The following is a 14,281-nucleotide window of genomic DNA, read 5'->3' as shown; positions in this document are numbered from 1 at the left end:
TTTCCATATATTTTTTAATTTCTTCTCTAATTGCCTGGTTGACCCACTCATTCGTGAGTAGGGTGTTCTTTAACCTCCATGCTTTTGGAGGTTTTCCAGACTTTTTCCTGTGGTTGATTTCAAGCTTCATAGCATTGTGGTCTGAAAGTATGCATGGTATAATTTCAATTCTTGTAAACTTATGAAGGGCTGTTTTGTGACCCAGTATATGATCTATCTTGGAGAATGTTCCATGTGCACTCGAGAAGAAAGTATATTCTGTTGCTTTGGGATGCAGAGTTCTAAATATATCTGTCAAGTCCATCTGATCCAATGTATCATTCAGGGCCCTTGTTTCTTTATTGACTGTGTGTCTAGATGATCTATCCATTTCTGTAAGTGGTGTGTTAAAGTCCCCTGCAATGACCACATTCTTATCAATAAGGTTGCTTATGTTTATGAGTAATTGTTTTATATATCTGGGGGCTCCGGTATTTGGCGCATAGACATTTATAATTGTTAGCTCTTCCTGATGGATAGACCCTGTAATTATTATATAATGCCCTTCTTCCTCTCTTGTTACAGCCTTTAATTTAAAGTCTAGTTTGTCTGATATAAGTATGGCTACTCCAGCTTTCTTTTGGCTTCCAGTAGCATGATAAATAGTTCTCCATCCCCTCACTCTCAATCTAAAGGTGTCCTCAGACCTAAAATGAGTCTCTTGTAGACAGCAAATAGATGGGTCTTGTTTTTTTATCCATTCTGATACCCTATGTCTTTTGGTTGGCGCATTTAATCCATTTACATTCAGTGTTATTATAGAAAGATACGGGTTTAGAGTCATTGTGATGTCTGTATGTTTTATGCTTGTAGTGATGTCTCTGGTACTTTGTCTCACAGGATCCCACTTAGGATCTCTTGTAGGGCTGGTTTCGTGGTGACAAATTCCTTCAGTTTTTGTTTGTTTGGGAAGACCTTTATCTCTCCTTCTATTCTAAATGACAGACTTGCTGGATAAAGGATTCTCGGCTGCATATTTTTTCTGTTTAGCACACTGAAGATATCGTGCCAAGCCTTTCTGGCCTGCCAAGTTTCAAAGGAGAGATCAGTCACGAGTCTTATAGGTCTCCCTTTATATGTGAGGGCACGTTTATCCCTTGCTGCTTTCAGAATTTTCTCTTTATCCTTGTATTTTGCCAGTTTCACTATGATATGTCATGCAGAAGATCGATTCAAGTTACGTCTGAAGGGAGTTCTCTGTGCCTCTTGGATTTCAATGCCTTTTTCCTTCCCCAGTTCAGGGAAGTTCTCAGCTATAATTTCTTCAAGTACCCCTTCAGCACCTTTCCCTCTCTCTTCCTCCTCTGGAATACCAATTATGCGTATATTATTTCTTTTTAGTGTATCACTTAGTTCTCTAATTTTCCCCTCATACTCCTGGATTTTTTTATCTCTCTTTCTTTCAGCTTCCTCTTTCTCCATAACTTTATCTTCTAGTTCACCTATTCTCTCCTCTGCCTCTTCAATCCGAGCCGTCGTGGTTTCCATTTTGTTTTGCATTTCATTTAAAGCGTTTTTCAGCTCCTCGTGACTGTTCCTTAGTCCCTTGATCTCTGTGGCAAGAGATTCTCTGCTGTCCTGTATACTGTTTTCAAGCCCAGCGATTAATTTTATGACTATTCTTCTAAATTCACTTTCTGTTATATTATTTAAATCCTTTTTGATCAGTTCATTAGCTGTTGTTATTTCCTGGAGATTCTTCTGAGGGGAATTCTTCCGTTTGGTCATTTTGGACAGTCCCTGGAGTGGTGAGGACCCGCAGGGCACTTCCCCCGTGCTGTGGTGTATAACTGGAGTTGGTGGGCGGGGCCGCAGTCCGACCTGATGTCTGCCCCCAGCCCACCGCTGGGGCCACAGTCAGACTGGTGTGTGCCTTCTCTTCCCCTCTCCTAGGGGCGGGATTCACTGTGGGGTGGTGTGGCCCGTCTGGTCTACTTGCACACTGCCAGGCTTGTGGTGCTGGGGAGCTGGCGTATTAGCTGGGGTGGGTAGGCAAGGTGCACGGGGGCGGGAGGGGCAGGCTTAGCTCGCTTCTCCTTAGGTGATCCACTTCAGGAGGGGCCCTGTGGCAGCGGGAGGGAGTCAGATCCGCTGCCGGAGGTTTGGCTCCGCAGAAGCACAGAGTTGGGTGTTTGCGCGGAGCGAGCAAGTTCCCTGGCAGGAACTGGTTCTCTTTGGGATTTTGGCTGGGGGATGGGCGGGGGAGATGGCGCTGGCGAGCGCCTTTGTTCCCCGCCAAGCTGAGCTCTGCCGTCCGGGGGCTCAGCAGCTCTCCCTCCCTTTGTCCTCCAGCCTTCCCGCTTTCTGAGCAGAGCTGTTAACTTCTGACCTCCCAGACGCTAAGTCGCGCTTGCTGTTGGAACACAGTCCGTCCGGCCCCTCCGCTTTTGCCAGCCAGACTCGGGGGCTCTGCTTGGCCGGCGAGCCGCCCCTCCGCCCCGGCTCCCTCCCGCCAGTCCGTGGAGCGCGCACCGCCTCGCCGCCCTTCCTCCCCTCTTCCGTGGGCCTCTCGTCTGCGCTCGGCTCCGGAGACTCCGTTCTGCTAATCCTCTGGCGGTTTTCTGGGTTCTTTAGGCAGGTGTAGGTGGAATCTAAGTGATCAGCAGGACGCGCGGTGAGCCCAGCGTCCTCCTACGCCGCCATCTTCCGGAATTCCTCCATGTAGATGTTTTATACAATAATACTAATGAAACATTCAAGATAGTTCTTTGCCCCTCCTTCACTTTTTATCCATTAGCTTGTCTTATGTTTATACATGTCTACCTCCCAAAACTTTAATCCCTTTAAGAGGAGCAACTCTCTTATTCAAATTACAGTCTTCACAGAATTTTACATTTAGAAGATGTTCAATTAGTACTAAGCAAATAATTCCTTGTAAGGTGTCAGTCCCTTGAGTTAAGAAAAAAATAACCGTGAACACCCCTTGTCTGATCCAAATAAAGTTTCTTGGAATAAGAAGTGTCACAATCAATGAGCACCCTAGGGTTCTCGAGGGATCCTGTAAGCAAATGCTTACAGCAAATGGGTCAAATGCTAAAACATACAACAAGTGATTCACACTGCAGAAAGGATACGGGCAATAGATCAATAATTATATAGTATAAACTCGGTGATTGAGAAATATATAGGTTGATACACCACTTCATAGGCAGGATCTTTGGCTCACTCTAGTAAGGATTCAAGGGTGATTTCCCAACAGAATTAACATGCAAACTTATTTGGGGACAAATGATTTAAACATATGGAATATTAGATGTAGACATACAGAAACAAGACGGAAACAACACATGGAAGAAAGAGAGCCAGAGGGAGAAAGAAAGAATGAGTGCTTGCTATATTCAAGTAAAGACAAGTAGTTTAGTAAAATTATTTTGTAGGCTATTTATCAAAATGGCCTTAGAGGCTACATGATGAATCACATGATTTGGAGTTTTTAAATGATCCTAAAGACAAAAATCCTTCTAAAAGTTTCAATGAAAGAATGAAATGATAAGATTTTTGTTTGAGAAAGATCACTTTATTTAGTAATTATAGGCTCTGAGATTATGGGTGTTACAGTGATATGTTCTCATACCCATACCAGCTTTGATGGTCCTGGTTAAACACCTCTCATTATGTTTTTTGTGATTGTGTTTTATGATGAAGTCAAAAAAGATACCCTGAGTCTTAGGCCACCTGAAAAGTTTATCCCCCAAATTTACAGATAATTCAAAGTGGATCCTTTTTTCTGAAAGAAAAAAAAAATTTTTAAGACAAAAAAGGAATAAGGAAAAGAAAAACAATGAATAATCTGTTTAATCCATGTATTTTATGCAGCAGATATTATCTAAGTGCCTACTGTGTGTTAGGCACCAAAATAGATACTAGGATTTAGCAATAACCAAAAGACAAACATTTATATTTTTACCAAGATTACCTCAGAGTCTCACTTTATCTGACTGATGTGTACCTGTTTGAACAATCTATTTTTACCCAGAAAAAAAAAAGAAATCAATATACTTTTCACAAAAGGAAAATATAAATCAAAGCTTTAATGTACTATGATTCTGTGGTCTTAATTAGGAACTTTTACTTAAACTCACATTTCTGAACATCTTGAGAGACATGAACTATGCCTTGTTCTGGAAAATCTCTACAAGAATGTTTATATAGCAAATAGTGTTGGAAGATCAAGGTAACAACTCTCCCCTGAGAAAGGGACAGGTTTGTTTACAGTCTTTAAAGGAGAGAATGCCTCCTTCCTAAGCAAAGAGCAAGAACTCCTTAATACCCTGTGATAAGAGAGTGGAGTTTAGTTTTTTGTTCTAATGCAATCTACTGCATATGCAGGTGTCACCTGGCCATCTTCATAACACCCTTTGGAACTGGAGTTAAGTGTTAAGGCTCTGGCACCTACTGTGAGTAATAAACTGCTCTGTCTCTGACCCAGGAGCCTCATGTTGTTTGGCAGCATTCAGTAAACCAGAGCAGGTTAAATTGTTAGCTTACAAGCAGGGTAAACTCCAGACATGTCACAATTCTTGATAATAAGTATGTTTTTTCTATAGTTCATACTGAATTTTCATCTAGGTCACAAGTCCAGATATATCCAGAGATGAGAAAACAATGATTTTAAGTTTTTGGAATTCATATCAAGAAAATTATATAACTGTACTGATAGACACAAGATAAGGCCTCAGTAAATGGAAAGTTATATAGTGTCCATAGAGAGAAAGAATCAACATTGTAAAGACGTCTGCTATGCCCAAATTAGCCTTTTAATTAATTGCAGACTGATTAAAATTCTAATAAGCTATTTTATGTAATTCCTGTCAGAAGTTGGTAGAATCAGGAAGGCAGGAGTACAATTTAGATGGGCAATGACACATCAATTTGTACATCCACTCTAGTTAATCTTACATGGAAAATGTTTTCATATGTGACATGTATTGCTTTTTGTAACTTTAAAAATAAACTAAATGTTTATTTATTTTAAGTTTATTTATTCATTTTAAGAGAGAGAGAGAACGTGCAAGCGAGCGTGTGAGCAGGGGATGGGCAGAGGGAGAGAATCCCAAACAGGCTCTGCACTGTCAGCATAGAGTTCGAAGTGGGGCTGGGTCCCACTGAACCGTGAGATCTTGACATGAGCCGAAACCAAGAGTCAAATGCTTAACCAACTGAACCACCCAGGCACCCCCAAAATAAACTAAATGTTTAGAAATGATTTAACACTATTGTAAGTAGTAAAGATGATTTAAAATTTAGGTATTCTTTTGTATAAAATTAGAATCTGGGGTGAATTATTTTGAAAATGTTAGTGAAAATACTTAGGCTGAATTCTCTGTAACCATTCACTTTGACAGACAGGACATACATACAGGATTCATATTGAAATGATTGTAACTGGATAAAACATAAAAATGTTAAACTCCGTGGATAAATTACATCTTTTACAATGTCATTAGAAAAATATTCACTATAGGAAGTGACAAGAGAAAAGATGACAATTTATTCTGCCTCTTACAGAAAAAAGAAAAAAGGAAATCGTGTGAAAAAGAGACAGAATGTGCGTCAAACTCATCAGTGAACTTTTGGAAGCTTTGCTCTCCATTTATGAGAGTTTGTGACCTGATAAATTTGATCACTTTGAAAGTTAATCCAACAAAAAATAGTGATAAAAGCTTTCAAATACATTAGAATTCTTACTAAATGTTCTGTATTTGAAGACTTCAAAATTATAGGAGGGAAACAATCCATGCGCAAAAAAAAAAAAAAAAGAATGTAGACACACACCTACATCCTTTATAAACATTAGCTCAAAGTAAATGATAGAACCAAATGTAATATGCAAAACTATAAAACTCCTAGAAGGTAATATCATAGAAAACATGTGCAATCTTGATATGGTGATGACTTTTAGATACAACTCAAAAGGCATGATCTGTGAAAAAAAAACTGATAATCTGGACTTCATTAAAATTTAAAACTTCTGCTCTGCAACAGAAACTACCACAAAAATTAGAAGACAAGCCAATGAGCTGAGAAATATTTACAAGACACATTTGGTAGAGGACTATTATCCAAAATATGTAAAGAACTCTTAAAACTCAACAATAAGAAAACAAACAACCTGATTGAAAATGGGCCAAGGACCTTAGCAAACACCTTACCAAAGAAGATCTACAAATGGTGACAAGTATATGAAAAGATGCTCCACATCATATGTCATCAGGGAAATGCAAATTAAAACAGTGAGACACCACTACACCCTGTTAGAATATCCAAAATTCATAATACTGACATCAAAAAATGCTGGGGAGGATGTGGAGCACCAGGAACTCTTATTCCTTGCTGGAGAGAATGCAAAATAGTACAGCCATTTTGAAAGTTTGGCAGTTTCTTACAAAACTAAGCATACTTTGACCATATGATTTCAGCACTCATTCTTCCTGGTATTTACACAAAGGAGTGGAAAGTTTATTTCCACTAAACACCAACACACAGATGTTATAACAGCTTTATTCATAATTTCTAAAACTTGGATCATCTGTGATGTCCTTCAGTAGGTACATGGTTCAACCGTGCTACATTCAGACAATGGAATATTATTCAGGGCTGAAAATAAATGAGCTCTCAAGCCATGAAAAGACATGGCGGGAACTTAAATGCCTATTACTAAGTGAGAGAAACCAATCTGAAAAAACTATATGCTGTATGATTCTTGAGATACTCTGGGATAGGTAAAACTATGGAGACAATAAAAGGATCAGTGGTTGGCAGAGGCTGAAGTGAAAGGATGAATAGGTAAAATGAAAATTTAGGACATCATGAATACGTACCATTATATGTTCATCCAAAGCCGTGCATGTATAACATCAAGAGTGAACCCTAATGTAAATTATGGACTGTGGATGATCATGATGAAAGTTTATAAACTGCAAAAATGTACCCTCTCGTGGGAGAAGTTAGTAATGAGGAAACTACGCATGTGTCAGGCAGGACAGGCTGAATGGGAAATTTCTATACTCTCAATTTGCTGTGAAGCTAAAACCGCTTGGAAAAAAAATAAAAGTTCTCTTAAAAAATTTTAAGATACAACAAAGCTCTACTTTAAAAAAAAAAAATGAATGTTTATTTTAGAGAGAGAGAGAGAGAGAGAGCGCACAGGGGAGGAGCAGAGAGAAAGGGAAACACAGAATCCGGAGCAGGCTCCAGGCTCTGAGTTATCAGCACAGAGCCCAATGCGTGTCTCCAATTCACGAACCGAACCACAAGATCATGACCTGAGCCGAAGTCGGGTGCTTAACCGACTGAGCCACCCAGGTGATCCAATGAAACTACTTTTTTTTTTTTTTTCATTTTTTTTTCAACGTTTTTTATTTATTTTTGGGACAGAGAGAGACAGAGCATGAACGGGGGAGGGGCAGAGAGAGGGAGACACAGAATCGGAAACAGGCTCCAGGCTCCAAGCCATCAGCCCAGAGCCTGACACGGGGCTCGAACTCACGGACCGCGAGATCGTGACCTGGCTGAAGTCGGACGCTTAACCGACTGCGCCACCCAGGCGCCCCTACTTTTTAACCTTTCATTCCATTGTTATTTTCAGCCTTAGAAGTCTATAGTTACATATTTATGTTTCATAGACCATTCACTTCTTTTTAATTCACTTAAGATAATTTTTTCTCTTCATTTTGAGGAAAAAAATTATATATATATATTCTTTAAAAAAACTATTTTGGTAAATTTCACTGAAAATATCAAGGTATAAATTTCTCTTTGATTTTGTATTTACCTTGAGATATTTTCTACTTCATAAACTTTCATTTGCCATTGAAAATATATATACATAAAAACCCCAAATTAGGTATTTCATTTGATTCAATTTAGGTCAAGCCTTTGATTTCAGTTCTAGATCAAAAGCTTGAGGAACATGATACAAACAAAGGCAGTCCTTTGTGGAGAGGCTGATTCTCGCCTAGTCTTCTCTGTTACAATTTGGACATCATTTTAAGTGCAGAGAAAACAGCCAGCGACTTCAGAAACCTACTTAAACCATAGCTACCTCAAAAATGAGATTTTCACCAGTTAATATGATAGGTTTGGAAGAAATCTTGAAATGGTCTGAATGATAACATGCAAATTCACTAGGATTACCTTTCTTCCGTTGTAAAAGGGAAGTAGAACATACCTATGGAATATCTCATCTCAAGTCTTCCTTTCTAGCTGCCTCCTAAGGTGAGGCCTTCTCTGATTATCCTTTCTTCCATCCCATCCAAAGCCCAGTATCACCTGTCTTTGTTTTGCTTTATAACTCTGACTTAAGTTGTCCAAAATTGGTTATTTTCATTTAATAATTTATCTTTCTCCTTTTTCTGAACTCTAGTTGACTTCAATCATGCTTAGTTTGTGAATAAAATAATTTAATCAAAACTTTCATTTAGAATATTATATCTTGATTCATCCTTAATCAGTTTGCAAAAGAAATTATAAATTGCCCTTGGATTCTTTAGTAAATTGTCATGTTTCTATCTTCATTAGCCTATAATGTCTATTTCTCCTAAACCATAATGGTTATTTTGCATGTGAGAATGAATTATAAATCTGGTGGCACTTGGGATTTCCCCACTCTGTGGAATTTGGACTGTTTGTTTTAACCCCAACTGGTATTTCAGCATAAATCCAACCCAGGCAACTTGGCCAAATCATTAAGGCTGTTTACACCTAATGAAAAGGAACAACAAACATGAAAACCTTAAATAACAATTTTTTCCTCAGTCAACATTACTGACCGAATATATTTTCTGGATGTGCTATTAACTGCTTTAATTGCTTCCTTAGGTGTCTTGTACATAGAAAAAAATATATCTGATATAAGGAAGATTGAAACATTAAAAATTCTCTGGAAATGTATTTCCTAGATACAGGCATTTCACAAAAAGTGGCTGTACAGATCAAAGATAAAAGCTGCAGTGACTTATAGAGTTAATTCTTAGTTTGTAAATAAACCTCTGGCTATAGATATGTACTTAGAAGGAAATTTATTTGTGAGTATGTTTTGCTTCCCAAAGAGAAATTAGGATAAATAAGGAAAATAGTATTCAAAATCTTAATATTATATGTGAATAATAGGAATAAACACAGGCCAAAATAACAGAGTATAATAAACATTCTCCATCTGTACTCACCCTTGTTCTTAATGCAAGGTATGATGGTATAGGGCCATCATACCACCAGATATGATATCCATCAGGTGGTTGATAAGTTTAATGTTCATGATCCATTGGGACCCACATAAATGCTCCATAGTACAAATGATCAAAGGTACGTACATCTTACTCGTTAAGATTCATCAGGAAATTATTGTTGTTTATATACTGATTTTATTTTATTGAAATTTAATTTATTTTTATTTATATTGATTATATTTAATGTCTCTGAGAATATTTTCATTTTGTTTTTTGGAAGAAATAAGAACAGAATCTGCTTCAATTAAAAAGGAAAAAAAAACATCTTGGACCTTGACACTGCAGATGACACGCATCCCATAAGTTGGTCACGAGCCAAACACCAGTGAATTGTGACAAGCAATAAGATTAAATAGAATAGCAAACAAAAGGAAATACCAAAGTACCTCCAACGTGGTATTATCTTGTGATTCTTTCACTTCAGTTTCTTATGTCTGTATTTACGTGTCAAGATGTAAAATACAGCTCTTACGGTAGGTTCTGGTCAAAGAATTTGAAAGCCACTGCCTGAGACAGCAGAACGGCTGAGACTAAAATGACAGTGTAATCATAAAAGCATCTGTCGACGGGAGGCAGAGTTGACAAGCCTATGCTCTGGTGAGTGGCTGTTATCATCTATAAACATTCCTAAGTTGGAAGTGCTTAAGCAGAAATATTTGGGCAATCCCAATGAGCCAGACCTCGATGTCTCAGATACATCGGACTTCTCACTGCCCTCTAGGAGTTTCGACTTCTCAGTTTAAGACACATAGCAACCTCGTTGGGGATTTGGGAAACATGCGTTTGGGATTCTTTTTCTGTCTTTTCTGTAACATAGTTTTCCCCTTTTTCCTTTCACTGACTCAGCAAGAAAATAGTAACTGCCTCACTTTGCTTTCCTTCTTCGTCCAGAGTTTAGGCCTCCATTAAACCACTTTCCCATCATTCCCTTTTTGAATTTTAGGCTCTACTTCTAGAGAGCACCCATCATCCAACAGTATGGTCTCAGAAAATACATATCGGAGAGGCTTGATGGAAATTTGCTATTTGTCCGCTTTCAACCTATTCATTCCTTACATCCAGTAGGGTGACCTATTGCTTATTTAACTACAACTAGAGCCACATCTGGCTGTGGTCTTTCTACATACAACTGACAGCAGTTTGATCATTTCACTTGTAATCAGTGGTATTTTTTACTAGTAAGAATGTGCCCAGTGGGAAGTCTAAAGTGGGTCTTAAAGTGTACGACAAAGGACTTCGCTTCTTTTATTCTGAAGGCTGAGAGAATTTGCTAAGTTTGGTCGAGGCATGGCTCTTGGGAAGGGAGGCAGTGAGACATTTCCTCAGCCCACTAGCTGCCTCCATAGGAGCTTCTTGGCAAAGGAAGTGACGACACAGTCTTTATGATCCCAAAGGTCCTACAGGTGGCTCCATCAGTGCCCCATGAAACTGCAATATTGCGTTCGTATCCCATTTTGATCCTTAAATAGGATAATAAATGATGGGGAATAACTTGGTCTGGGTGCCCACCTAGTCTGTCCTGTTTTTTCACTCCCTTCCCCTTGCATTTTGTTCTCTTTGACAGCACTCATTTTCCTGGTGTGATTATCATCGGACCAATAGAGAATTTTAATTACATAGGTCATAATTTTTACTTTTAGCATGGCTTTTCAACCTTTTATAGCTGCATAGGTCATTCAGATCCCCAACACCTTAATTTCCTTTTCGCTTCTTGGGACCTATGGAGTCTGAAATTCAGTCTCCCAGTTTTGGGATACTGAAATTTCTCAGGATGGCATCTTACCATTGGATCCCTTTACTGTTAAACATCCAGGGTTTTCTACTGTTCAAAACTATTAGTAGCTTATTAGATCTAATGGTAGCTCTGAGTATTTCAAACCTTCCTTTGCATATCCTTTAATACACAAATAGATCTGGCTTTAAACTTTCTCTCTATATCTCCATTTTCTAAATAAGAAAGTATTGAGTATCACACCTACTTATTCTCGGAATTTTTTACCTTCATGCAAGGATTGAGGAAAAATCCACAGAGACTACATACTGTGTCAGATTAAATTGAAAAATAATTTAATTAAAATACACCTGTTCTCTCCAGTCTGCCGGAATCTAATCATTTGAAATGGCATTCTTCCAGACAGGAGTGGCCACTGTCCCTATTTTAGAAATAAGACAAATCTAATATTTCACACATTTCTATCGTGTTGGGAATCTAATAACTTCCCCTTTCAAAACCACATCTAGTGGAATGTTATAATAATCTTTTGAAAGTGAGGAAGAATTCAGAAGGAAAAAGAGCATCAAATGACTTCAGAATGCTTCTTGAGTTTCCAGGAAATATTCATACCATACACATACACACACACACACTCACACAACATATACCAATTACAAAATAATATTAGACTTGAAGTATAAATTACTTTAAAATATGTTGTAAAAATTTTGGGACACCTGGGTGGCTCAGTTGGTTAAGTGTCCGACTTCAGCTCAGGTTATGATCTCACGGTCCATGAGTTTGAATCCTGCATCAGGCTCTGTGTTGACAGCTCACAGCCTGGAGCCTGCTTCAGATTCTGTGTTTTTCTCTCTCTGCCCCTCCCTGCCCCTTAAACTCTGTCTCTCTCTGTCTCTGAAAAATGAGTAAACCTTAAAAATTTTTTTAAATAAAAAAATAAAATATGTTGTAAAAATTTAAAAATTGCTTTCCTTTTTATTTTAAACCCTAGGTAACCTCATTAGCTTCATAAAATTAATCCAGGCAATTATAAAGACAACAAATATTATTATGTTCAAAAATACCCTTCTCTCTGTAGTTTCATAGACACCAATATTTGCCTCTCTATGTTATGTCTTCTGTGTGGATTTCCCGTCCCTCTTTTATCTGACTAATACTCAATATATTTCATCCCTTATCACCCCCAATACAGATCAATTCAGTGCAGCTCCTTTTTTCTACTTCTACACCTCTTTACTATTGCTCTCTTAAACGTGCTGTAAACATATTCCTATATTTATATATTTTTATTTGGCACTGTCTGAGATCATTAAATGTGAAGAATGTGTGCTTTGTGCAGAGTAGATGCCCAGTAAATATTGGTTGAGTAGATGAATGATCATTATCATCACTAAATTTCTGTAAAATCGAGAGATTTCAGCTGAACTGTAAGATGAAGTTTCAATTGCTTCTTGTTTCAAAATGAATTCCAGTTTCTTTGCATTCCAAGGGCCTGAACATATCAATCCTATTTGACTTTTCAAGTCGTGTGTGTGTGTGTATAATCATTCATCCCTATATTAATACAGTAAAACCTTAGATTGCAACTAACATGTTCTGTGAGTGTTCCATAAGACAAGCAGACATTTCTAATAAATTTTAACTTGTTCAACGAACGACGTCTCTCAATATGAGTAGCACGTGGCCTGAATGTCACGTGATCATAACTGAGCCATGGTTCTTCTGTCTCTCTCTCTCTCTCTGACTTGCTCTCTCTTCTGTGGGATTATGGATGATCATCTCCCATGCTCAGATGCTCGGTCTCAGGCCTTTACAGAAATCAGTGATTTTTCAAAACGTTGGAAGGTACCCACAACTGGCACTGGGGTATTTTTTGTCACTTCAAAGCACTTACAGACTGTCCTTTGCTTTTCCATACAAGAGTAAGCTTAGGAATGCTTTGCTTCCTTCTAGGTCAGGCTGCTTGCAGATATGGACCCTTTCCTCTGCTGCCTTATTGCCACTTACATTAAATACAGTATATGATAAGAGTTTATTAATACTGTAGTCAACATCCATGCAAGCATATACAAGGGCCCCCATGAAGAACAAGGTTGAAAAGAAAGGCTGTAAGAAGAAGGAGATGATTGGGGCAGAAGTTAAGAAGGAAATCATTGAGAAGCGTGAATGAGGTATGCAAGTGGCTGAAATTGCAAAATTTTGTAAGCAGTCTGTGTCGATCATTTGCACAATATTAAAGAAGAAAGAATAAATTAGGAGCCTAGATGCAATAAAAGGAGTCATGAGAATCTGAAAGCAATGGCCACGTGTTCTGAAAGATGTAGAAAAGTTGCTTCTGGTTTGGATAAGTGAGAAGCATCTAGCAGGTGATACTGTGACTGAGAACTTTATCTGCAAGAAGGCAAAGGCCTTGTACACTGACCTCATAAGTAAACTGCCAGGTACATCAACAGAAAACGAAGAAGGTTTCAAGGTGAACAGGGGTCTCCGTCACACCAGCCATGAAGGTTTTCAAAGGTAAGTGCAGATAAATTTTTTTTTTGTATTTTCTATTTTCTTTATTATTTTGTATATTACAGCATTGTAATCATTTTTATATGAATATTTTTGGGGATGTGAAACAAATCATCTGAGTTTCCATTATTTTTTATGGGGAAATTCACTTTGATATACAAACGCTATGGATTACAAGCATGTTTCCAGAACAAATTGTGCTTGAAAACCAAGGTTTTACTGTATCTATAGAATACATACTTTCCATTTATGAATGAAGCCTCTTTACTCTAACTTCAGTAAGTTGATTGATAAGGTCCTTGTTGTTCCCCCAAACACATTGTTTGCATTCCAGCCTCCACAGTTCTGCTTTAGTATTCTCCTATTCTCTTTCTGGAAAGACCTATGTTTTTTTCCTCTATGTAAATCTTATCTATCTTATAAGTACAGCAGAACTTCCCCCTGCTGAGTGGACTATCTTGATCACTCACATCCTAATGAAGTTTGTTATTTATCTTGTGTGTTGGCTTTAACTTTGAATTTTGACATATGAAAAGGCAAAAATTATGTGTTGTAGTTATTTTATACTCCTTACTGTCATCAGAGTGAGTATTTGCTGAAGACTCTGGGACATCTAACACTAGAATGAGCTAAAGAGGTCTCTGGGTTATTTGTATTTGGAGTTGGTTCATTAAAGTATAAATAATTATTTTCCCCAAGCAGTTTGGAATTTACCTCTGTAGAAGAAGAATAATGAGAAAAATGTTTCACTGAAGACAAAGATTCT

This window comes from Neofelis nebulosa, chromosome 3, assembly GCF_028018385.1.
Source record: "Neofelis nebulosa isolate mNeoNeb1 chromosome 3, mNeoNeb1.pri, whole genome shotgun sequence".
Taxonomy (NCBI): Eukaryota; Metazoa; Chordata; class Mammalia; order Carnivora; family Felidae; genus Neofelis; species Neofelis nebulosa.
Note: the sequence above shows the minus strand (reverse complement) of the source record.